The 25,290-nt window shown below is 36.7% G+C and overlaps 1 protein-coding gene and 1 pseudogene across 9 annotated transcripts in view; both read right to left on the bottom strand.

Moving 5' to 3' along the window:
* NLGN1 (neuroligin 1) overlaps window positions 1-25,290 on the bottom strand; it is an 806,764-nt gene that overhangs the window by 523,679 nt on the left and 257,795 nt on the right. The gene's annotated exons all lie outside the window — the stretch shown is intronic.
* Window positions 9,833-10,454, bottom strand: LOC311617634 (glycolipid transfer protein-like; annotated as a pseudogene). The gene has a single exon. The product of its transcript is annotated as a glycolipid transfer protein-like (transcript).

The raw sequence follows: 25,290 nt of genomic DNA, 5'->3' as shown, positions 1-25,290 counted from the left end.
ACCCCACTGTCACCCTTCGACAAATCATCTAAACAAAAAATCAGCAAAGAAATATCAATCCTAAACGACTCACTAGACCAGATGGAATTAATTGACATCTTTAGAACATTCCACCCCAAAGCCACAGAATATACATTCTTCTCAAGTGCACATGGGACATTCTCAAAGATAGACCACATTTTGGGACATAGGCAAAGTCTCTTCAAATTCAAGAAGATAGAAATCATATCAAGCATCTTCTCAGACCATAGTGGCATAAAACTGGAAATTAATTACAATAAAAATAATCCAAAGAAATCAAATACATGGAGACTAAACAACATGCTATTAAACAAGGACTGGGTTACCAGAGAAATCAAGGAAGAAATTAAAAACATCCTGGCAACAAATGACAATGAAAATACAACAATCCAAAATCTATGGGACACAGCAAAAGCAGTTTTGAGAGGGAAGTTCATATCCTTACAAGCCTATTGCAAAAAACTAGAAAAAATGGTAACAGATGAACTAACTCTACAACTCAAAGAGTTAGAAAAAGAGCAACAAGAAAAGCCCAGTGTAAGCAGAAGGAAGGAAATAACAAAAATCAGAGCACAGATAAATGACATAGAGACCAAAGAAACAATACATAAGATCAACAAAACCAAGAGCTGGTTCTTCGAAAGGATAAACAAGATTGATGGACCTCTAGCCAGGCTAACCAAGAAACAAAGAGAGAGGACCCAAATAAACAAAATCAGAAATGAAAGAGGTGAAATAACAACAGACCCCACCGAAATACAACAGATTGTTACAAAATACTACGAACAACTCTATTCCAACAAACTAAACAACCTGGAGGAAATGGACATATTCCTAGAAAAATACAAACTGCCAAAACTCAATCAGGAAGAATCTAAAAATCTCAATAGACCAGTGACGTGGGAAGAAATTGAAACCGTCATCAAAAAGCTTCCAGCAAACAAAAGCCCAGGGCCAGATGGCTTCACAGGAGAGTTTTACCAAACATTCAAGGAAGAACTAAAACCTATCCTCCTCAGACTATTCCAAAAAATCCAAGAGGAAGGAACACTTCCGAACTCCTTCTATGAAGCCAACATCACCCTAATACCAAAACCAGATAAAGACAACTCAATGAAAGAGAATTACAGGCCAATATCCCTCATGAACATAGATGCCAAAATCCTCAACAAAATTCTAGCAAATCGACTCCAGAAGAACATCACAAAGATCATACACCATGACCAAGTAGGATTTATTCCAGGAATGCAAGGATGGTACAATATCCGCAAATCAATAAACGTGATACATCACATAAACAAATTGAAAGATAAAAATCATATAGTCATATCAATTGACGCAGAAAAAGCATTTGACAAAATCCAACACCCTTTCCTGTTAAAAACTCTTAAAAAGGTGGGAGTACAAGGATCATACCTCAACATAATAAAAGCTATATATGATAAACCCACAGCCAACATTATACTCAATGGGCAAAAACTAAAACCATTCCCTCTAAGAACAGGAACAAGACAGGGATGCCCACTCTCGCCACTCCTGTTTGACATAGTTCTGGAAGTACTAGCCATTGCAATTAGACAAGAGGAGGAAATAAAAGGCATCCAAATTGGAAAAGAAGAAGTAAAGTTATCCTTATTTGCAGATGACATGATATTGTACATAAAAAACCCAAAAGACTCCATTAAAAAACTAATTGACTTAATAAATGAATTTGGCAACGTAGCAGGATATAAAATTAATGCCAAGAAATCCATGGCATTTCTATACACCAACAGTAAAACTACAGAAACAGAGGCTAAAAAAGCAATTCCATTCACCATCGCACCAAAAAAATTAAGATACCTAGGAATAAATTTAACTAAAGAAATAAAGGACCTATTTGCGGAAAACTACACGACACTGAAAAAAGAGATAGAGGAAGATGTAAGGAGATGGAAGAACATACCATGTTCATGGATTGGTAGAATCAACATCATCAAAATGTCCATACTTCCTAAAGCAATCTATAGGTTCAATGCACTCCCCATTAAAATACCAACGACATATTTCACTGACCTAGAAAGAACTCTCCAAAAGTTCATTTGGAACAATAAAAGACCCCGAATAGCCACAGCAATTCTGAGAAAGAAGAGTAAAGTAGGAGGGATCTCAATACCAGACTTCAAACTATACTACAAAGCCACTGTTCTCAAAACAGCCTGGTACTGGCACAAGAACAGACAAATAGATCAATGGAATAGAATTGAGAACCCAGATATCAACCCAAATCACTATGCTCAATTAATATTTGACAAAGGAGGCACGAATATACAATGGAGTCAAGACAGTCTCTTCAATAGATGGTGTTGGGAAAATTGGACAGACACATGCAAAAGAATGAAACTAGATCACCAACTTACACCATTCACAAGGATAAACTCAAAATGGATACAGGACTTAAACATCAGACGGGAAACCATAAAAATACTAGAAGCATCCACAGGTAGCAAAATCTCAGACGTATGCCAAAATAACTTCTTCACTGATACTGCCCCTAGGGCAATGGAAGCTAAAGAGAAAATAAACAAATGGGACTACTTCAAAATAAAAAGCTTTTTTACAGCAAAAGAAACCATCAATAAAACAACAAGAAAGCCCACGGTGTGGGAGATCATATTTGCAAATATTACCACTGATAAAGGTCTAATCTCCAACATTTACAGACAGCTTATACAACTAAATAAAAGGAAGATGAATGATCCAATTAAAAAATGGGCAATGGACCTAAACAGAATATTTTCAAAAGAAGACAGAAGGAAGGCCAAAAGGCACATGAAAACATGCTCAAAGTCACTAATTATCCGAGAGGTGCAAATCAAAACAACAATGCGGTACCATCTCACACCTGTCAGAATGGCCAACATCAACAAATCAACAAACGACAAGTGTTGGCGAGGTTGCGGAGAAAAAGGAACCCTCGTGCACTGCTGGTGGGAATGCAGACTGGTGCAACCACTGTGGAGAACAGTGTGGAGTTTCCTCAAAAAACTGAAAATGGAACTCCCATTTGACCCAGTAATCCCACTTCTAGAAATATATCCCAAGAAACTAGAAACACCAATCAGAAAGGATATATGCACCCCTATGTTCATAGCAGCACAATCTACAATAGCCAGAATTTGGAAACAGCCTAGGTGCCCGTCAGCAGATGATTGGATCCAAAAACTATGGTACATCTACACAATGGAATACTATGCTGCCATAAAGAAGAAGGAATTCTCATCATTTGCAGCAACCTGGATGGAATTGGAGAGCATCATGCTGAGTGAAATAAGCCAATCAACGAAAGAGAAACACCACATGACCTCACACATAGGTGGATGATAAAGATCTTTATAAACTGATGAACCAAGAGACAGATATAGAGAAAGTAAAGCAACAGGCAGACTGTCAAATTACAGTGGGGAGGGTAGGGATATCAGGGGGAGATAATAGATCAACCGAAGGACTTGTATAAATGCATATAAGTACAACCAATGGACATAAACTATGGGGAGGGAGGGGATGTGTGGGAGGGAGGGAGGGGGGCAATAAAAAAAATCAAGAAAATATGTAATAAATAAATAAATAAATAAATAAATAATAATAATAATAATAATAATAATTGAACATAGGTAGAAAACATTCCCATTTTCATGAATTATGGTAAGTGGCCAATATAAAGCTTACAAATGAACTAAGCTGAATTTGTTTTTATTCCATTTCCACAATCCCATTGTCTCTAATGTAGAGCATCCACTTCCTTCAGCCTGTGCTTATCTTCCAAACATGAAATCTTCTACCTTTTCTGTGCTACCATCTGCTTGTGTTTGCCTGGGGAAGAAGTTTCTAAGAGCTACTTCAAAGACCAAAATCACCCTAAGGGAGATATGAGTCTAGAAAAATAAAATATATTTTTATAATGTGTTTGAATGACACACAATATAGGAAAGAATTTTGAAATGCCACCTGCAATTGGAAAAATAATATTTATATGTAAAAGGTATTTTTTTTTTAAATCATGTGGACATCACCCATCCCATGTGCAGCATGAGTCAACTTTGGCCCTGAGAGTGACAAGCCTAACTGAATTATCAATCTTTAATGTTATTTCAAGACCCTAGAGCAGAAAATTATTTTACAGCCTCCTGTGTAAAAAGAATAACAAAAATAGCAAAAGCAAATTTCATCTCCAAAGGGACTCTGCTCCTCTCAAAACTGATCTCTATGCAAATTGGAGACAAAAAGAGTTGGCCTGGTGTGCAAGGAATCAGCTAGCTGACAACCTTTCTATGCTGCTGAAGAATGAAAAGTGAAATGTAATTTATGAACTGGTAAAAAAAAAAAAAACAAAAAAACTTTAGTCCTTCTTATAAACTGATATAAGTGGCCTTTTTTCCTAATCCTTTCAGCTTGATTTGCTGCCATCTACGGCGTGAGATGGATTGGCTTCCTTAGCATTTTACCTCCCTTGTCTGCAGTTCTGCAATAAGTTCAAGTAGCCATTGAGGAACTGGAAAAGGAGAAATTTGTTTCACTACTTCTGGTGTGCAAGATCCATAGAGATAAAGGACATAAAAATAAGACCCCATGTATAAAAATAATAATAAAATATTCACTCCCTGGACTCAAGAGTGTTAGAATGTTGGCTTTCATTTATTTAATTTTTTCAAAGCAGTTGGAGTTCAAATGAATCATCTTTATATTTTTAATTTTATGTTCCCTTATAATCATTAAAAACATAAAAACTGAAATAGTAATATGAGATGCAAACCAATGGAGCTCACAGCAACGTGAAATTCATACCCTTCATCAGAGACCTATCATACCCTTATCTGTCTGGTCTGATTTATAATTTATATATATATTGTCAGAAAAGGATGTGATGCCATGTTAACTGTACCTAAGAAGGTCTGGACATAATCTAAGGGAAAGTCCACTGTTCTGTGTCCTGTTTTGTTTTTTTCACTTTCCTCTACCATTGATGGTATCAATTGCTCTCACCGTTTTAAATCAGAGTTCAGCAGGAAACCATTACAATAATTGGTTGAAGATAATAACTCCATCGGGGGAAATTCCTTCTGATAAAAAACAGGAGAAAGGGTGTTTTGTATTTTTTTTTTTTACAGGAGGTAGGGGAGGTGATTTATTTAGATTGCTTACTAAAATGAACTTGCTATTCACATAATTTAATTATCCATGTATTTCACAATTAATGGAGAAACAGCACATCTATTATTTTAGAAATATAGTGTAATTATCATCCTGAACTAAAACATCTGAAAATGTGTTAGTTCAAATTAATTAAACCAAGCGACCTTAAAATTATCAATAATACAAAGCAAAATATTGTTTAATAAAAATAATAATTAATATTCTAAGAAATGCATTATGAACTGTTGTGGATTATTTAGAAAGAGTAAACTTCTAAAACTATTTTTTAGATTTATAATTTAATATTTTAAATGCAATAGTAAAAAACAAATGATATACTCATAGAAAGAAGTAACACCAGGCAATCAGCCATATAGGGTTCTTTGTTACTTCGGTTCTATGTTCATTCACTAGTTAGCACACCTAAATGAATACACAATCTATTCAAACCCAATGGTTTTTTTTTTTTGTTTTTTTTTGTTTTTTAATTCTGTCAAATTTGGCTCTTTTCTGGGGAATTCAGTACATAAGCACCATCCCTCCGTGTGACAAATGCCAAAAGACATAACTTTGTTACCTTTCAGACTGCATATATTTTTAAGAACTTAAGAAGTGAAGTCATGGAGAAGAGCTCCACATGCTAACAACCACAGGCAAAAAGAGAGATCAAGCACAGGAGGGTAAACTTCAAAAGTGGAGGCATAAACAAACACCGAGATTTCAAGGGGAGGTTAGGATCTTCCTTGAATCTCTCCCGGGTGATACATGTCCCTGTACGCCTGACTTAGAACCAATATATTACCACTCCCACCACCCAAGTGTTCTGCTTTGGAGAAAAGATTTCATCCGTCCTCCCCGACAGTTCACCTGCCGAAAGCCACAGTGAACAGGAAACAATGATTAGAGGAAGGAGGCAGGGAGGGAGAGAATGGAGAGGAGGTAAGACCATCAGTTCCAGTGAAGAGTCAAAACTCTAATTAAGAATTTCCTCCCTAATGACTCCTTCAAAATAGAAACAAGAGCAACCATTCCTAAAGATTGTGCAAGATTTTTTTTCTTTCTTTAATCTCTGTTCTAAATGCACTTATAACTCAAGCACCACCTACTGGTTCAGCACTGGATCTTCCTATTCACTCAACAACAATTCTGATTTGATTTGCTTTCAAATCAGCCAAGACGACAATTCAATATTTCAGAGACAAAAATCAGGCTATCTATTCACTTAAAAATAACAGATAACCTAAAATTGTGCTGATATTTAAAACAAAGTGCTGCACAACCAACTTTTGGTGTAATATTAAAGTGTACTATTACAGGAATTGAAAGGTAATTTGTTCATACGATGGATATAACCTAGACATAAGATGTTGAAATTGGTGTATGTTTCTGTGGTACTCTCATTATTTACTATGGCACACACATTACTTTGCTAATTATTTTTATTATAAAACTACTTTTATGATAATATATAGACCTTTTAGCATCTTAATACAAATGAACTGTGATATGTTTTTACTACACAGACAAAAACCTAACAACAAAAGATTCTATTAAATGAAGAAACTTACAAAAATTTGACTTAGCTGGTCACCTTTTATAGTACATCAAGAATCAGAATATTATATTCTTGGTGAATGTGTCTTAGAATTAGGTCACTGGAATCAATTTTGCATTTGTTTTTAAAAACGGGAACTTTTAGCCTCTTTCAATTTCACAGAAAACTAAAGTAAAATAAAAATAATCATTTTCACATAACTACTCAAAAAACACAGTTGATTACTTCATCAATCAAAACGCACCTCCCCAGAGTGTCTCTGTTAAATTTTTTCTAATTTGTTAAAAAGCAGCACTTCCAGGCATGGCCTCAAAGCCTAACTGGTAGCAGCATCTTAGGGCTACATTAACTGTGTATCCTAGGCAACCAAGTAATGGCTAAAGCACCACAGTGTTTGTTTAAAACGTGATGTGGAAAGCAATCAGAGGAGCTTCAATTCCGGGCAAATTCCTTTTCAATGTAAGCCTCACACTGTATTAGAGTGGTGCTATTGGCACCATTATAATTAAGACTGTGTCACCATATTTATTATTCTCAAGGATTTGTGACTGAGCTGTAAAAAATTAGTCATAGTAATTAAAAATGGAAAACATCTAGTTAAGCTAAGATGTCCTACTGGGGCTTTCAGGGTCGAAAGAAATGGATTAAGCAATTTAAATGATAGAAAATATGCTACCTTAAGAAGTGTAAAATACCATCCCAAGCACTGATAAATTGAAGGTGTCCATAGGATAAATGTAAACATAAATTTAGTCTATACTTATTTTAATAACAATACACATCAGCTATTCTAAAACTATAATGATTATTCTTTATGATTTTTATTAAGCTAATTCCTCCATAATTTTGTCTTTTGGTGAGTCTTGGCAAAGAGCAGCATGTTCATTTTAAAAAATTATTTTTCACTTTTTGATTATTTCAAGTAATGTGATGAGGCCAAAATCTAAATACATGCCACGTTCATATTTATATGCCCACATAAATTATAAAAGCAATATTTTGTTCTTCATGTATTTTTAAAAACAAGTTTATGTTGTTCTCCTATTAGTTTTCTTAAGTAGGAAAATTTGTTTTTCATCTGCTGTTTTTCAGATTGAAGAACTTGATTTTTTTTTTAACAGAGAAATAGCCATAATAGGAATAAGAGAGAAAGGGTAGGCTAATCTTTACTAAGAGCCTGTTGTAATACTTACACAATGCTATGTATAACATATTTACTTCTTTTAATCCTCTCAAAATAAGTGGAGATATTATTGCTTCCATCTCACTGTGAAAAATGCATAATTCTAATAGGACCCAGAATACAAAGTCCGTGAATTTTTTTATTCCTCTTGTGCATCTTAGAAATAAAAATGTTATATCAAACATAGTCCAGCCTACATTTAAATGATTTTAAAACATTAGAAACAACTTAGAAAGTAACTCTATTTTTTTTTTGATTCTCCATCGTTCACTGCCAACTTTCATTGTCATAATTAACAAATGTATAAAACTCATCAGAACTATAAACTCATCAAGAATAAAGTGAAACTAAGAACTGAAAAAATAAACCCATTTCTTCTTAAAGTTGTCTAATATTAACACAATTAAAATAATGCATAGCAGAGGTATAGTCAATTTACATTTTGTCTATTATTAGGTAAGATAGACTAGAGGCCCAGTGCACAAAATTCATGCATGGGAGGGGGTGGATCCCTCAGCCCAGCCTCAAACCTCTCGCAATCTGGGACCCTTCGGGGGATGTCCAACTGCTAGTTTAGGCCCAATCCAATGGACATCCCTCTCATAATCGGGGACCGCTGGGTCCTAACTGCTTGCCTGCCTGCCTGATTTTGCCCCTAAAAATCAAGCTTTTTTTAATTTTTAATATTTATATTTCTTCTTTTTTTATTTTAAAATTCAATCTTCTTGATAACATGATGCATTTCATATTATTTCATATTCCCTTATAGAGAGCTAATACTTACGGGCTTCTATACAAACACTTTCCAACCAGTAATGTTTTAATAGGCAGTCTCCAAAAACTTGAACTGGAAAACCTAAAAGTAGAGTGCTCAGATTTCAGGAAACAGGTGCTATCTGAAGAATTTCTATTCCAATTAAACTCTAATTCTGAGTTCTCATCAGTCTGGACAAACTGCTCTTCACTATCTCCAAAGGTTTTTCTTTGTTTGTTTGTTTGTTTTTGTGATTCCAAAATAGAAGTTTATTTATTAAGACTTATTTAGTGTTTGCATAAAAATTACCAATTGTTCCTCATTGGGTTTTTAACACATGTGACTTCTTTAGGGGTCCCTCTATTCATCTCAACACTTTCAAAATACAGCTCTTTTTAGTGCCAGGAGGGACAGTTTAGGCAGTGAGGTGTTTCCTTGGGTCTCAGCATTGGGAGGGCAGGTGGCCTCCACTCTGAGAGAACACACATGATACATAGTTTCTTAGGTGGGGTAGGCTATCTCTGGAGGAAATACTTATGCAGAAGAATGCAAATCCAGTCATCTGTGGCCACTCTTACCTAATAGCTTTAAAATAAAGTCCCTTTGGTCAAGGTCATCAAAGTCTTGCTGGTTGTTTTCAACTATAAAAAAAAAACTGTCTGGAAAGAGCAGGGTCTATACTAACAGCACTATGACATTGGGCTGTGCAACCACAGGAGAGCACAAAGCAGTGTGCTAAAAAAAAAAAAAAAACCTGTATAATTTCAAATCAGACGCCTCATTGTCCTTACATGACTCAAAACATCACTGCACCAGATCTTCATTTATAAAATGAGGTGTATGCACCGTGGGGCCAGAAAACCCTAGGACTTGATTTATTAGCAACATTAAGTGACTTTTATAACACTAAAATGAAGGCAGTCAGTCTATGCTGCTGTGAAATTAAAGGTGATTCAGAAGTAGGGTGGTTATGTATTGCTCTGTTAGGGTAGACCTCAAAAATGACTTTTCAGAAACTAGAGCTGTCCCCTATAACCCCAGCCAGACTCTGGGCTGCTCTGGGGGACACAGGCCAAGGTGGCCTGCCAGCTTGCTTCACAGTGATGCTGGCTTGCCTGTTTCTGGGAGTGCTGGCCACCGGGCATGCCTACACCTTATTGTTGAGCTCCACATTCATAGTGGTGTACATCTCGTAGATTATGACAATGGTGGCCGTTGGTGAACAGGAACAGGTAGACCTTCTCCAGGCACTCTTCCTCCGTCATGGCCCTTGGAGAGCACTTTCAGGAAGTTGGATTTGTAGGGCGTGGCATACAGCATTGCCTGGAAGATCTTCTGCACGGTCCAGCCGTGGTACTTCTTGAGTGCCAACTTGTAGGCCTTGGTGGCATTGACACGGATGAGGTTGGGGTGGCTCTCTTCTCACTCCCTGTTGCACATGCTCTACAGAAAGACCTAGATGAAGCGGAGGCCCCTTTTCAGCCATATTAGCACTAGCCTGGCCCCCACATTGGGCCACTCTCCTCCATATATTTTCTTCTCCACCTCCAGGATGTTCTTCAGGGTCCTGAACCTGGCCGGGTCGGTGTTGTACACAGCTTTGATTTTCGTGATGTTACCACTTATGTCTGCCTTGACGGGTGTAAACACTGGGGACCCAAGGCAATTAAAGAAGGGCAGCAGGTGGGACCTGCCTCCAGGAAGGGCCCAGTCTCCATCTGCTTATCTGTGGGCAGCCGCTTCAGCAGGTGCTTGGCCAGCAGAGCCATTTCGTGGTCGAGGCCAGTGGTGAGGCTGTTTTCTAACTGGATCTTCCTCTTCCTTTCCCAACACAATCCAAACCTACTCCAGACTGACCGCCCAGCCTGTCATCAGGACCAAGTCCTGCCCATTTGCCAGTCCCCATTCTGCCCTACTGCTGCCAGCAATCATTGGAGCCTGAGGGCCAGGAGGAGGGAACAAGAGGTCTACCTTCCACCCACTCGCCAGTCCCTGCCTTGCTACTCACTTTGGTTCCCCCGTTAGCCTCCCCTGGTCAATAGGAGCCTGCAGGCCAGGAGGGATGTACCAAGAGGTCTGCCTTCCACCTGCTCACCAGTCGCCACTGCCACCTATTTATTGGAGCCTGAGGACCAGAGGGAGAGACCAAGAGGTCCGCCTTCCACCTGCTCAGCCGTCTCCACTGTGACACTCATCGCAGTTCCCCCATTAGCCATCCCCTGATCAATCAGAACCTGAGGGCCGGGGATTGGGGGGGGGGGGTGGGGGCAGGTGGAGGTGGGAGAATGGACCGAGAAGTTCTCAATGCACCTTTTGGTAATAGGTCGTTTGGTCATCACGGTTGTCACAGAAACTGGTTTTCTATTTATATATAGATAGTTCACATAGAACTAACAAAGTTATCTCCTACGCATACATAAGTATATAAACATATTTTACTCTCCTATTCAATGTTATACTATTAATATCTAGAATAGCATCTTGCTAATAACAGGTGCTCAGTCTATAACTCTCGACTGTATTTTGAAACAATGTGTTTTTCCAGCACTAAACACAATTCAGAGTAGGAGAATCTGCTTCCCAGCCCTTTCAGAAATTCTAAGTCCCATAAATAAAACATTTGGAACAAAGTGGCATGTAAATAAAAAATAGAAATTATGAAGCTTTTATAATAATATGAAAATTTGCAAATCTATGAGTTCAACAGTGTATTAACTTATAAGGTGATCAATCTTGAAATTTTAAAATGCATTCGACCTTTAATATAAGCAAACATGGTTATAAAATGTTTTTGAAGCTTTCTATTCACTGTTGGTGATACCTCTCCTTAAAAAAAAAAAAAAAAGTTAACTTGCCAGTGAGCATCTTCTCTAAACAACAATAACTCAGATTTGCTTCCACCAAAAGCATTATGATAAATTAAGAGAATCATTAGAAAAGCTTAAATATTTTACATATTGCTTCAGGGTGACTTCAAGTTTATGGGGTGTGTATATTTAAAACCACCCACACAGTTTATGTCATGGGTAAAATAAAATTTTAAAGGTTATAAAAATCTTTAGATGCAAAGCTTAAAGAATTGGGAGAAATGGAAATAAAATGAAGTTCTTGCAAGCCCCACCAGCTCAGAGGTCCACAGAATGCCCAAGAAGTCTAAATGCAGGAGTCAGAGGTCCTGTCTGAGGCAGGAACCCTCACCCACTGCTGAATCTAATTGTCAACAACAACAAAAAATGTTTTTCAGAGGCCCTTAAAACTTAAGATGCATTTGCTAAGAGTTTATGAGAAGCACATAGAGGAAAAGACTTAATTTGCTCAGTGGGTCTGGAACTCCACTCCTTTTTTTAAATATATATTAAATATATATATATTTCAGAGAGGAAAGGATAGATAGAAACACACACACACACACACACACACACACACACACACACACACACGCAAATAGACCAAATGGAAGAACAACCGAACAATGGAATAACTGGTTGCTATGACATGCACTGACCACCAGGGGGCGTGACAGTCATTGGCCACAGCAGGATGGTGGAGCCAGGTTGTTGGCAAAAACCTTTCAAAGCCTGGATTTTACCTAAAAAATATATTGTAATTGTCCCTCTAGCATATGTTTTAACTCATTTGAATGAAGCTCTAAGTACAGTGTAACAAATACCACAAACGTGGTGCCTTACCTCAAGAGCAGTTAGTGCTGGAAACCTAAGGTCTGAAATCCAGCTGCTGCAAGGCCCTGCTGCAGGGCCATGCTCAATGTTAAGGGTCTAGCAAAGAATCCTCTCCCAGGCTCCCTGTGACTCTCACAACACACAGTGTTGCTTCACTTGTAGTTGCCTCACTGTAAAGTCTGTCTCTGCCTTCACATGGCATTCTCCCCCACATGTTATATCTGTCCTTCAAGGACACCAGTCACTGGATAGATAGCCCACCCTAATACAGCCTAACTCGTCTTTTCTAAATACATCAACTAAGAGCCTATTTTCAAATAAGGTCGTATTTTGAGGTTTTTGGTGGACATAAATTTTGGATGGGCATTATTCAATCCACTATATATATATTTAACTAATTCTAAGGTTCGTGTGGCTTTAAGTAAAACAAGAAAAAGGTAAAACAAACAAACAAAAAACAATAGAGTATAAAAGAGATAGCCACTCTTATATACTGTCTTCTTGTACATACATGCAATGTCTAATTTGAACTGCAGGGCAAAAATATTCATTTTTAATTTTCCAAAATTAGACTTTTAAGAGATTTCTCTACTAAAGTTGGCTTGTGTGTTTTTTAGGTTTTACATAGACTAGCCATATCTCATCCATCTGTCACTTACCCCCTATCACTAAGTCTAGCCTTTTTTCTCTACCTCACTCATATACATTTTTCTTTCTTTCATCTAATTCTACCAAAATTTAACACCTCACACCAACACGGATATAATCATTGTCAAAGCAACATCTGCCTCAAGACTTCCGAATCATTGTATAAACCACTAGAGGTTAATTTTCTAATTTTTTATTCACCTTTTCATATAATCACTTGACCATCAATGATGGCTCCCCATTTCTTTGAGGTAGAATCTAAGCTCTCCATTTCTTTGAGATAGAATCTAAACTCCACAATACTTTTATGATCTGGCCTGACTCACCCAAATATACTTTCTTTTATGACTAAATGGAAAAATCCATCTCCAGGAAGTCTGAGTTTATTGTGTCTGATGTCCTCCTTCACTTCTTGATTGTAAGAGAAAGTAATTACAGAAATCCCTTCTAGGCCACATAAAAAAAATAACCAGAAATATTCTGCCTTCATCTGCAAAGGAATTTTTACCTAACATTCCAAGGTTGAAAGGATTTATAAATGTACCAGAATGCATTCTCTGAGTGAAAGATAAAGATGTTGAATACACATATGCGTTGTGATGGGGCACCACAGCACATGCAAGGTATTAATCCTCTTGTGGAGACAAAGAAGTGAAAGTGAGTCAGGCAAAATCTCTCAGATGAAAGGTTAGAAATTAGCTTTTGCCAAAGTGAATTTCAATTAAAAGAAGAATATTCATTTGGCAATATCCAGCGGATGGTGAAAGGAAAGCCTGGACTGTGCAATATCATTTCTAGGAGATCAGTTAAGATGCTAAAAGGGCAAAATACTCTAGCATTTAAATAGATCGATCACAAGCACACATGGAAGATATGGGTAGGGCTTGATTATTTTAATGAGTAGTATTAGAAGATGAAAGTTTTTCTTTTTTCTTTTTTTATATTTGGGGGAAAGATTTTGGTCTGCAAAGAAAAACATGTCTGTCCTGGGAAGTCAGCTCTGTGCAATACATAAGATTTCTGGGAATGGGCATTTAAGCTTGCCATTTGTCCACTGACATGATCCCATGATGCACTTATGGTACTCAGATCTTTCTATGCCCTAATCATCAGTCCTGCTGTTTTCACTGTTGCTTTCTCTTTTCAGGCATAGATATGGGTTTTCTGGGAGTTAAGGAACCATAAAAATCAAACAGCCAAGACCATTGTAGCTTGGTTGTTTGGAGCATCATGCTGTACACCGGGAGGTGGCAGATTCAATTCCTGATCAGGGTGCATAACCCGGTTCTGGGTTTGATCCCCCTAGGGTGTGTGCAGGAGAAAACAAACTGATGTTCTCTCTCTCTCTTTATCTCTGTTTCCTTTTCTCTCTCTAAAAATCAATATAAAATATTAAAAAATCAAACAAATCCTAATTCTGTTTTCAACTAAGAGATATTGAGTAGAAACGTTTCTTTGTATTTCTCTCCCTCTCTTTCTCACCTTCTTTTACTCCCTTGATAAACCACCAGAAACTTTTGATCTTCTTGTTCTTTTTTTTTTTTTTTTAATAAGAAAATAGAAAGTGAGCTGCTTCTGAAGCAAGGAACATAACTTTTATTATCCCTATTCCCTGTGACTGACTGTTATTAATTTTAAACTTTTGTTGCATTTTTTAGGTAATAAAAAAAGCAATAAAGTAGTCCTTTAGTACAAACTGTACAACACTTGTGGTTTGCTTTAAAAATCAAACATACTTTATAAAGGAAGGTAAAACTATCTATAGCTCCCAAGATAAACTAAATTAGATATAAACCAAAATGGAGAAAAACATTATTTATTCAATAAGATTTGAGAGTTTGCTATGAACAAGGTATAGAGCAAGATGAAAGCCACAAGCCATTCATACCATTGCTGTATCCTCACAAACTGCAAATGACGCTCAGAATATGCAAAGTGCCCCCTTGAGTGTTCTAACAGGAGACCAGGAGTTTGATCACTTGCTGTGATGTGTGCTGACCACCAGGGGTAGACATTCAACATAGGAGCTTCCCTCTGGTGGTCAGTGAGCTTCTACAGTCAACCTCCCATGATCCTTCCCCCAAGCCAGCTGGACCCTGATAACCCCCATCAGGACTGGGTGAGATGACCCCTATCACCCTGATTGCCCACCAGGCCAAGGGATACCAACCATGCACAAATTCGTGCACTGGGCCTCTAGTATTATATAAGACTCCATCTTAGCAGAAGGGAGGGTAAAAGATTCTCCTGCTGTCCTTGAAGAAATTAAAGGACATACTCTGAACTGTCTATGGATAAGGTCACATGGCAAGGAACGGGAGGCGGCTTCTAGGAAATGAAAGTGACCCTTATCTAAAAGCCAGAAAATAAGTGGGGACCTCAGTCTCACAACTAAATGCTGCCCATAATCAGAGGAGCTCCAAATTGGTTCTTTCCCAAGTGGAACTTACATTTCTGACTTACACGTGAAAAAGAGAGCTTAGCTCAACTCAACCTAGACTTTTACACCATTGAATCAGGGATGTGTGCTGTTTTTTTTACTTGTTTGTTTGTTTTTTTATAATTCAGATATATTCTTTTTTAACATATTTTATTGATTTTATTTACAGAGAGGAAGGGAAAGGGATAGAAAGTTAGAAACATCGATGAAAGAAGAACATTGATCAGCTGCCTCCTGCACACCCCCCACTGAGGATGTGCCCACAACCAAGGTACAAGTCCTTTCCCTGAATCGAACCCAGGATCCTTGAGTCCGCAGGCCGACTCTCTATCCATTGAGCCAAACCGGTTTCGACGGGAATGTGTGCTGTTTTAAGTTGCTGAATTTCACATGATTAACTATGAGCCATAGGAAACTAACACAATACCTATTTATTGTCTGTGTATTCTAGCCTGCGGCCTCTAAACTGAGCAAATAAATTAAGGAATATTTGGGGGCGGGAGCCTACTTTTAATAATAGAAACTAACATTTTTTAGCTATGCATGTTGAAGACCTTTGTATGTATTACAGTAATTAGACTTCTAAACATTGGAGAGCCTCAAGCTTCAATCCTTGGCCCTGTCTTTCCTATTCTCATTCTCACACTAGGCCAGTATTTTTTAATCTGAGGAACATGTAGTAACTTTGGGTTTTTGAACAACAACCAAAAGAAAAGTAGAGACAAAAAAAATGTAGCAAGATAAAATTACATGAAATAGTACATCCTTCCCAGCATGTAGGTTGTGTATATTTGTGATGTAAAATGTTATTTTAAGTGTGGATAGTGTCCAGAACATTGAGAAAAAGAGCCCTAGGTGATGTTATCTTGTTTCATAGTATTAAAAAGTATCTATACTAGGATAGAGTCATTTTAGGTCAATTCTCTATCTCTAGACTGTACCATTTCTCAGAACTACACATATAGGGGAAAATTTAACAAAAAGCCAAAACACACACTCAAGAAAAGAAAGCCTCCTTAATAAATGGTGCTGGGGAAATTGGAAAGCTACATGCAAAAGAATGAATATAGATTATAGTTTTCCCCATGCACAAAAATTAATTAAAAATAAATCAAAGACCTAAATGTAAGGTCTGAAGCGATAAATCACGTAGAAGAAAACATAAGTACTAAACTTATGGATCTTGGCCAAACAGGACATTTTATGAATTTGACTCCAAAAGCAAGAGAAGCAAAGGTAACAATAAATGAATGGGACGACATCACACTAAAACATTTCTGCAGAGCAACAGAAGCAAACAACGAAACAGAAAGGCAACCAACCCAATGGGAGATGATATTTGCATACAGCTACAACAAGGAGTTAATATCCAAAATATATAGAGTCCATACAACTCAAGACCAAACCAACAAATCAATTAAAAAATAGGTAGAGAGGATCTGAACAAACACGTCTCCCAAGAATACATACAAATGATCAACAGATATGTGAGAAGATGCTCAGCTCCACTAGCTGTTAGGAAAATGCAAATTAAAACTGCAATGAGATACCACCACACCCCTATTATAAAGGCTATTATTAATAAGACAGGTAATAACAAGTATAGGAGAGGATATAGAGAAAAGGAACCTTCACTACTGGTGGGAATATAAACTGGTACAGACACTAAGGAAAACTACCTGATGCTTCCTCAACAAATTAAGAATAGAGTTACCATGTAACCCAGTAATCACACTTCTGGGTACCTACCCAAAAAACTTAAAACATTTATTTGCAAAGATATATACACCCCCCTATGTTCATTATTCATGGGAGCCAAGATATGGAGATAATCAGTATTCTTCAATAGAGAATGGATAAAGAAGACGAAATACATACTTACTATGAAATACTGTTCAGCCATAAGAAAATAGGAAATACTGCTATTTGCCAACAACTTAAATGGACCTTGATAATATTATGCTAAGCAAAATAAGTTAGACAGAACCATATGATTTCACTCATATATGGGATATAAAACTGAGACTCCTAGACCCAGACAATAGTATAGTGGTTACCAAAGAAAAAGAAGGGGTAGTAAAAGGTAAAGGGGGTTAAAATAAGATGAAGATTACTTGACTTTGGGCGATAGGCACAGAATGCAATATACAGATGATTTATCATGGAAATGTACATTTGAAACCCATATGATTTGATCTAGCACTGCTATTTCAATAAATTTAATTTAAGAGGTTTCAAGTATACTTCTCAGCATATTTTGGTGATTATTAAACATTTTACTTAATTTTTTTACATCTTACCTCCTAGTTTAGAAACAATTTTGCATTACAGAATTATAACTGAGCGGGATCATATAGGCAGGCAATGACTCTGTTATTCAGGATCGTCATTGACTTAAATCTGACATGCAAGGATCATATCTACATGCAACTTCCAGTCAGAGAACTTTCCTACAGTTGAGAACTTTTAGGAATTTATGCATCATGCAGTCTAAATTAGTGTTTTATAAACTGAGACCCACTCATGGATTGTGAAATCCACTTAATTATTTATGATCAGCATTTCTTTTTTCATGAATTAGTAAAGAATGGAAAATAGAGTCCACTGAGCATTATTCTGTGAAACATTTTCCCCAGTTTGTAACATACATTGTGTATACCGTGTCACCATGTAAAATAAGTTACATACTATGGATCATAGTCTTAAATAGTTTGGAACCCACTGGTCAAAAGCTGTTACAGCAAGCTCGGACCAAGACCTCTAATTTCCTACCTCTCATGTCCTACCCATACAATCTGGCTTTATATACCTTTTTTGTTATTGTTGTAAAAATGGAAATGAGGAACTATTAAGTGAATGAACTTCCTTTAAAAGACCATACTATCTAAAAAATAAAATAAAATAAAAACTATCTTTATTCTTTTTTCATAAAATTTTCAAGTCCGGCAGAAGGCAAAATAATAATTACAATTTTACTGTAGACCAGATTATATTAAATTCTATTAAAGAGCAAAGTTCACTCTCCAAAGCCACTAAATCTAAGGTTTGGATCATCATACCGAATTGTGTGGCTAAAATTTCTCTTTTTAGATGTGTCTTTAATGAACTTCTTATGAAACTGCAGTAAAAAGCCATATACTAACGCTGGAGTCACTTAAATGTAACTTATAATGGTTGCTGTAGGCAAAATCAAATAGTAGAAATGAATTCAGGTGCTGGGATCAAAGGCACAGATTAATGTGTCAGAATAGACAGTCTAAGGCAGTCCCCTACTTTCCGTGCATTCAATGTGTTGCTATGATATCTTCATAAAGATACACGAAAATCATTCACCTTGGACAATAGGCAATAAATGAGTACAGAAGAATGGAAAAATCCTAATTAAAAGGGCAACTTATCAAATAATAATCTAAGCTACATTGAACTTCAATTCACCCTGATTGCAACGTTCTCACTTGGATTTAAGGATACATTTGGCTCCCAGCAACAGTAAAGCTCATTACAATCATCATTAAAATAGCACTTTTCTCAAGCCAGCAGCAGTTGGATGTCTTGTTGAAGCTGTGCATTCTGCTGCCGTAGGAGTATCAGGCAGTGAGTCAAGTGACCCTTTGGTATAAACCTGATGGGCTCTGATGAGCTCCAAAGGGGTATGATCCCTGAGTGTTCTGGAGGCAAAGCCACTGCTGCCTCTTTCTTGCTTTATATTAACAGCATTAAGGCTGCCATAAGAGGAATTGAAGTTTTAATAGCTATTTTCTTCCAGATTATATATATATATATATATATATATATATATATATATATATATGTATATAATTAAAGGCCTGGTGCATGAATTGGTGCACCAGTGGGGTTCCTTGACCTGGCCTGCAGGATCCAGGTGAAATTGGCTCTCCGACATTCCCTGAGAGGTCTTGGATTGTGAAAGGGTGCAAGCCAAGCCAAGGGACCCCACTGATGCACGACTGGGGCCAGGGGAGGGATCATGGGAGGGCCCTGAGGCCTATGTGGCCTGTCTAGCTTAGTCTTGATCAGCTGGACCCCAGCAACAACCTAACCTACTGGTCGTAATACCTGCCCCCTAGTGATCAGTGCAAGTGGCTTTAGCATAGTATTAGCATAATACACTTTGATTGGTTGAACAGGTGAATGGATGACCAGACACTTAACATATTAGGCTTTTATTTTATAGGATGGTGCTTCAAATTGAAATGCTGACATTATGTATATATGGTATAAATAACACATAAATAAAAAATCAACCTATTGACAAGCACTCATATATCTAGGTAAAATGAATATATCTACAGAATTTGTGACCAAGATTTCCATAAAATGAAAAATGTTCTAGTTAAATTCAGAAATTAGAAATGTCTATAAAGATTAATTTCTTTAAATCCCTTATTGTCTCCACCAGCTCTTATTTATAGCCAATTTTGACAGAAAACCAATAAAATTGTTGGCTCACTCAATTTGTATTGTGAAATAACTCAAAGCTTTTTAAATTAATGATAGAATTGTTTTACGAATATCTTTGGCTATAGCAAATATGCCCATTAGACACTATTAAAATTGTCCAAATACTTTTTAAAAACAACTTACTACTCTTTTATTTAAATGTGTGATTTGTTTTGTTGTTCAGCAAGAGTCAAAATATATTCATCAAAATCTAAATAAATGAATACATTTTTAAAAATAAATCTGAAACCTTGTTTTTTAGTATGTGACATAAAATTATAAACAGAACAAGAAATTTGTTTTTCATTTAAACTACCAACCAAAGCAATATGTTGAATAATGTATATATTCTTAACTAATAAAGTTTCTATGTAAGCAATTTAATTTTTCTCAGCAATGTAATACCAGAAAGTATAATTGAATTTCTCTTTCTGTTCAATGGGCAGAAAATGCAGAGAAAACTGAAGTCAAATTTGTACTAAAAGAAAAGCTTTTTTCCTGACACAGAGGAATAGCTCACTAGTCCCTTTCTGCTGCCTTTATTCTGAAATCGAGCTAAACAAGACCCTTACATGATAAAGCTCTTTAATAAATGAGATGAATCACTAAGAAAACAATTTGTTGCATATATTATTCCACTTAAGGGACAAGGAAAAGGAAAAAAGAAAAAGAAAAAGAAAAAGAAGAGGCATGTTTTTGTTTATTCTCTTAATTTTGGAATCATGGACTTAACAACAAATTTCAAGTGGAAATATTCTCTTTGATAATTGTGGAACTGCATAGGAACAATGCTTACATCAAGATTATCAAATATAGGCTGAAACCGGTTTGGCTCAGTGGATAGAGCATTGGGCTGTGGACTGAGAGGTCCCAGGTTTGATTCTGGTCAAGGGCATGTACCTTGGTTGCGGGCACATCCCCAGTAGGGGGTGTGCAAGAGGCAGCTGATCGATGATTCTCTCTCATTGATGTTTCTAACTCTCTATCCCTCTCTCTTCCTCTCTGTAAAAAAATCAATGAAATATATTTTTAAAAAAAGATTATATAACATGAGTAGCATAAGTTCTTATTAGGGAAAAATACTTCACACTGTCCAGATTTATACTCAGGAAGTCAAGTTAAAATGGGTATGAAATAATCATTTAAAAATGTGAGGAAACATCAAGTCCTCTTGATTCCACCTGAATAGAATCCATCCACTTCTTTCTACCCCTGCTGCCATGGCCTTTGGTAGTGGTGGGGCTACAGTGAACTCCTGGCTGAATTTTAGGCAGGGCCTCCAAAGTGGCCAGCTTTCCAGAAACTAGCTTTCTTTCAACTGTTCACTCTGTTATACCAAAAGGCAGAAAAGAGTAATTTTTTTTAAAGCATTAAGTCCCATCAGGTGAATACTCTAAGTAATCTCTTTCAGTCTAACCTCCCTAATATCTGGGAAAACATCCTTCTATCTTACCCCTACTCACCTACTCCTCATTTTCTCCCAATTGTTCCACTCCCCTCAGCCGACTCCCACATTTTTCTCCCGCAATATTAGACTATTTGAACTTTCCCAAAAGTATTCTGGGTACATGCAGTTCCCTCAACTTTTGATAATCTTCTTCACTTTCTTCTCACTTAAATCTCATTTTCTCAGGATCCAGTTCACAGATCTCTTTCTCCAGAAGTACATCCATCATTCCCTGAAATGAATGGGTTCATTACTTTTTGTCTAGCAGGGATATTAGTATATTAATGCTAGTATCCACTGCAAAACAAGTATCATATTGTACTGTGAGAAACTGTTTTACTCTTTAGTCTCCTCCAAATGACTTGCCATCTGCTGGAGTCCAAGAACAGCATCTTTCTTACCATCTCTCTGAGCCGAAGTATGAACATAATATTATATATATTGGGTCGGCAACTAAGTAATTGCGGGTTTCACACATATATGGCTTCAGTTGAATTTTTAGGTTTGCAGACGTAGTACAAATGTAAAACACATTTTGTATTTGATAGTTGGCTATTCAGCTGTTAATCAGTAAAAAAAGTTTTTTGATCTGTTTTGTAGTTTTTGTTTGGCGTTCGTTGAAAAATGGAAAATCAAAAGGAACATTTTCGTCATATTTTGCTTTTTTATTTCCGCAAGGGAAAAACGCATCACAAGCTCATAAAAAGTTATGTGCTGTTTATGGTGACGAAGCCTTAAAAGAACGGCAGTGTCAAAATTGGTTTGCCAAATTTCGTTCTGGTAATTTTTCACTCAAAGATGAAAGACGCTCTGGTCGTCCAGTTGAAGTTGATGACGCCCTAATCAAAGCAATAATCAATTCGGACTGTCACAGTACAACACGTGAGATTGCAGAGAAGCTTCATGTATCACATACATGCATTGAAAATCACTTAAAACAACTTGGCTATGTTCAAAAACTCGATACATGGGTTCCTCACGAACTGAAAGAATCACAGTTAACGCAACGCATTAGCAGCTGCGATTTGCTAAAGAAACTTAATGAAAATGATCCATTTTTAAAACGACTGATAACTGGCGATGAAAAATGGGTTGTTTACAACAATATCAAGCGGAAAAGATCGTGGAGCAGGCCAGGTGAACCAACTCAAACAACATCAAAAGCTGATATTCATCAAAAGAAGGTTTTGTTATCAGTTTGGTGGGATTACAAAGGAATTGTCTACTTTGAACTCTTACCACCCAACCGAACGATCAATTCTGATGTCTACATTGAACAACTAATGAAATTAAACAATGCAGTTGAAGAAAAGTGGCCCGAATTGACAAATCGAAAAGGTGTTGTATTCCATCATGACAATGCAAGGCCACACACATCTTTGGTCACTCGGCAAAAATTAATGGAGCTTGGTTGGGATGTTTTGCCACATCCACCATATAGTCCTGACCTTGCACCATCTGATTACTTTTTGTTTCGATCTTTACAAAACTCCTTGAATGGTAAAAATTTCAATAATGATGATGATGTCAAATCGTACCTGATTCAGTTTTTTGCTAATAAAAAACAGAAGTTTTTTGAACGTGGGATTATGATGCTGCCTGAAAGATGGCAAAAGGTCACTGATCAAAATGGGCAATACATTAAAGAATAAAGTTATTTAGTTCCATGAAAAAATTGTCTTTGATTTTCTTTAAAAAATCCGCAATTACTTAGCTGCCGACCCAATATATAAAGGCTAATATGCATGTACCCTTGGGAGTTCAACCAGGAGACCAGGAGTTGGACTATTCATTATGACGTGCACTGACAACCAGGGGGTGATGGTGCAGAATGAAGGAAGGCCCCAGCTGGCACCCAGAAGGCTCCTCTTGGCCCTGATCACCAGCCAGGCCTATGGGCTCTACACATGCACAAATTTCATGCACTGGGCCTCTACTAAGAATTATAATAATGACATGCAAACATTATGTCAAGCACAATTCTAAGCCCTTTATCTGTATTAGTCCAAAGAATCTCATGACTATCTTTTAGGTACTATCATTGGCCTTTTTTTGTCAGACCAGAAAATCAAGAAATGATAAACCTAGGGGCTCTGATGAGCTCCAAAGGGGTGTGATCCTATGGTGTTCTAGTGTTGTAGATCTCAGAGATGAAAATAAATCCAGAATACTAAGTAATATGACTCCAGAGCCATTTTCTTTCTTTGTTTATTTTATTTCTCAATTCTAGTTTACATTTAATATTATTTGATATTAGTTTCAGATGTACAGTATACAGAGCCTGTTTTCTTAAATGCCTTTTTTTCAAATTTCTTAAAGATTTTATAAATGAGTGAATGAAAGTTTATATACTTAGAAATATAAATCTTGCACTTAAACTTCTAAGTCAAGTCTCAGTTGAGCTGTCAATATAACTCAAAAAACACAAATATTTTCAAAAGATATTGTTACAACCAATCATTATAACTAATGTAATGCTGTAATTTGAATCTTAATGTCAATAGCTCAAAAGATATTATTATCTAATAACGTTGAATAACAACTCTATTTCCTTTATCTTTGCATTCAAACATGCATCCCTCCTTTCCTTAGTTTAGCTGTTCCTTCATCTTTCATCTTTAACTTTGTCTTCTTGACCATTTTGAATTTGGTAGAAGAGAGCAAACAATAAAAAATATAACTCTTTAGGAATAAAGCCATATATAAAGTAAAGCATAACTAATTCATTTTTATAATAGCTAACAGGTCCATATGTTTTATGAAAAGTAAGCTAAATAATAAAATAATATACATAAAAGCTACTGCTGGTAGTTAACATCCATCGAGTACAGATAGGTATAAAACACTAATCTAAATACTTTGCATATATTATCCCCCCTTAATTCCCAGTAGAATTCTATTTCATCAATAATCCCAACTTAAAGATGTCAAGTACAGAAAGGTCAAGTAACTGTTCAAAGTCAGCCATATAGCTGGTGGTGAATTTGAGATTCAATGCTAGAAAGTATGACTGCAGTCTACAGGATTATTATAACTTTAAAAATGAAAGTAAGTCACAATTTTTTTCAAAATTAAAGGAGGGCAAGCCCCAAATCTGCAGACATAAAGCTAACATTCATGCCATCCTTTTCCTTAACTGTTCTCCACTTCAATTGCAGTAACTCATTAGCACTTTGCTCCCCTCGGATAAAATATAAATTTGATTTTAAAACAAATGAAAACTAAGTTATAAAGTAATTTGTGTCTATTATTTGTAAAATCCAACCAGAGGGAACATTTTATTGAGTTAAGAGAACACTGATAATGTATCTTTTTTTTTTTCTTCTTGGGATCCTATCCCTATTCTCTATTCTGCTTCCACATTATCACAGAGTGCTCAATGATGTTGGAACAACTATTTTTTAGAAAGCTTCATTTCAGCCTCTGAGTAATAAAAAGAAAGATATTTTGGTGTCAGTCTAGAATTATGAAAATGCAACCTTGTTTAAAGTAATAGTTCACTTGAAATCAAAAACTAATTGTATTACATGATGGTCTCTTGGAATTCTATTTGCCTCTTTGTCATTGAGTTTATCTATCTTAAACTTGGTTGTTACCAGGTATCTTGCTGTCTCTACCTCCAAGTCAGACTGTTTCTTTCCATATGATTTTTTTCTTGCTATTTTATACTAGAGGTCCAGTGCACGAAATTCGTGCAAGGGGGGGGGGGTGACCATCAGCCCAGTCTGCACCCTCTCCAATCTGAGACCCCTCAAGGGATGTCCAACTGCCCATTTAGGCCCAATCCTAGTGGGATCCTAGTGGGATCGGGCCTAAATGGGCAGTTGGGCATCCCTTTCACAATCTAGGACTGCTGGCTCCCAACTGCTTGCCTGCCTGCCTTCCTGATTGTCCCTAACCACTTCTGCCTGCCAGCTTAATTAACCCCT

This window comes from Pipistrellus hanaki (genome assembly GCF_964339955.1).
Source record: "Pipistrellus hanaki genome assembly, chromosome: 2".
Taxonomy (NCBI): domain Eukaryota; kingdom Metazoa; phylum Chordata; class Mammalia; order Chiroptera; family Vespertilionidae; genus Pipistrellus; species Pipistrellus hanaki.
The sequence above is the reverse complement of the archived record's forward strand: the minus strand, read 5'-3'. Positions and strand labels throughout refer to the sequence as shown.